This window comes from Phytophthora infestans, genomic scaffold, assembly GCF_000142945.1.
Source record: "Phytophthora infestans T30-4 supercont1.240 genomic scaffold, whole genome shotgun sequence".
In the NCBI taxonomy this organism is placed as follows: domain Eukaryota; phylum Oomycota; class Peronosporomycetes; order Peronosporales; family Peronosporaceae; genus Phytophthora; species Phytophthora infestans.
Window position 1 is genome coordinate 73,263 of NW_003303519.1, and position 2,760 is coordinate 76,022.

The window sequence follows — 2,760 nt, forward strand, 5'->3', positions numbered from 1 at the left end:
TCTCTTTAACTATCTAGCATAGTTAAACCTAATCACCCTTTTTAACGTGTGGCTTTCAGCCAACGTACTGAGATACCTTGTTAACTCTCCAACTTATGTACTGAGAGTTTGTTAACTCTCCGGGTACTTCGTACCCCTGTGTGCTCCACACCATGTAACCCCGTTACATAAAGGCTAACATAGTTTTTGTCCTTGTGTGTTGTATCTAGACGCGACTAAATTTGGACCTGACCCAACGTATGCTGGGTTGTATGATGGACCATACGGACCAAGTGACAGCGGGCTACGTCTTGGGGACGATCCGCTGGCATAGCTCTTCTTTTTCCTGCCGCCGAAGATTTGGTCCCAAATTGCTGTCGAAAGCAACCGCTATCATACTCAGTCAATCCCTACGAGGGCCCGCTCAATTCGCAGACAGCAGCAGCGTAGTGGTGGCGAAGCAGAAGATCTTGCTGAGATCAGACGGCGGTTTGTCAGCAGTTGAAGAAATACAAACTTACGAGGTCCTTCAAGTTATGGCATTGCTGATTGCACGTATGTTGGTCCCCATCCGGAAAGGCATTGCAGCGCATTGGTCAATGAAGAAAGTTGGAGCTCTACCGTCAAACCGCTTCAGTCTCGTGATGGGAAAGAATCGTCTTTTTCATATCATGGGATATCTACACTTTTCGAGCAACAAGTCGCCACAAGCCCGTACGGACCGAGCGTGGAAGATTCGACCGGTGCTCGATGTGCTACAGCGAACATTCGCTCGTGGATACAGAGCTCCCCCAGTCATCAGCTTCGATGAAGCAACACTGCCTTCGCGCTCGCGATACAATCCCATGAGGATCTTCAACAAGGACAAGCCCCACAAGTGGGGGACGAAGGTGTTTGTTGCTGCGTGTGCCAAGACCGCGTACTGCATGAGGTAACTTGAGGCAAGCTTCGGCTTGCCTTTTTTTTTTGGCCTAAGTACTTATGTTGACTTGTCCAACATAAGAATCCTGCGCCATCTGTTGATACAACATAATATTAACATAATCGTCTCTGTTGATGTGTTTGCCTGCTAGAATTGAGATTTATTGCGGGGCGAAGCCACAGCTACGTACTCCTGTTCCAAAGGATAACAACACTGGAGAAGCGGCTGTACTTCGAAACATGAAAGCTCTCTTATCTCCGTCACCGACTTCTCCATGGAGAGGTTACGCTGCTGGAGTGATCAAAGAAAAAAAAGGTGAACAGGCGCGAGGTACTGGTGCCTCCGCAAGGTACCATCAAGCTGGCTCAAAACAAGATGTTTCCGCAACTAACTGCTGCCATGTGGATGGACCGTAACCCGGTGCACCTGCTCTCAAGTGGGGGCAGCCGCCAAACCGGCACCGTGAGTACGTACTACATGCATTGGGTTCCCATTTGGGTGTTAGCACTAATTGTATTTGTATTCTAGTGAGACGCATCCACGGAGAAATGACGCCGGTGCCGGCTCCAGAGCTTTTTCGCGACTACCACCGCTGGATGGGTGGAGTCGACGTCCATGATCAACTCCGGTTGCAACGTTACAGCGTGCAACTTTGCTACAAAACACGCAAGTACTACAAGACTCTGTTTCTGGGGCTTCTGGATATGGCGCTCGTGAACGCGTTTATCGTTCATCGACACTATCGAAAGGTAAACAACAGGCGCTCGCCAAAACACTTCTCGTTTTTTGAGGAATTGATGGAGCAGCTACTGGCAGTAGATTCAATCGAAGCGTTTGACGAGATTGAGGTAAGTCAAATGTTGACCAGTCAACATAACCTCATCTGCTTCAGCAGTCTTCCAACATAACAACTAACTTATGGTGGGCTTGACTGTATTGGAACAGCAAGCGACATCTGCGCAAGATAGAACTGCCCCCTCGCCGGCAAGAGCAGAATCAACACAGCTACAAGGAAGCGCATCGTCAGCTATCGACGGACATTGTTTAGAAGAAAACCGATACTGTCGATTGCGAGCAGGGTTGAAGCGACGCCACCGATCATGCAAAGTCTGTGCCATCTACAAGGTCAAGCCTCGCAAGTTTACGAAATACTTCTGCCCGGAGTGCTCGAGCGGGAACAAACGGTGCGTAGCTCGCTTGGTACCCTTACCGTAATCTTTGGCTAACTCGTTTTGATTTAGTAAATACCTATGCAACGTTCCGCGTGAAGGCAGGGTCAGTACGTGCTTCAGCATTTGGCATGCTGATTGGAACAACGGCAACGACATTCCGCGCGACCTACTGCAAGAGCACAGGACACGTGAACGACCGCCAGCGTCGCGGCCAGGCAAGAAGCGGAGACGCAGACAGCAGGTAGGCGAGAGCGGAGCAAGTGCTGGTGCTGTTGCTGGGGAGTCGAGCGAAGAAGATGATGAAGCGGTGGAGGAGGAGGCGTAGTGGTTGCGCCGTCTACGTGAGGTCGTACATGTCTATGCAAGGAGCAATCAATTGATACGGCACTTGATCTTTCTTGTTATATGCTATAATAAATGAACTCACCGCTGCTGGACGTATGCAACAACACAAAGATAGGCTAATCAATAAACAGTACATATCTATAGGTTTATTTATACAGCATAGTTGCATATGATCGGCTCAATGTACTTACATAAAGCCCTCCCTTTATGGTGGAGAATCCCGTACTATACACACTGGGAAAGTCGTTGTAAACACCCACGAACCCCGCGCCCAAGAATATGCCCGGACGTGATTTGAAAACCCCCATACCAAATTCGCGTTAGCATCTTGTATATGGGGAC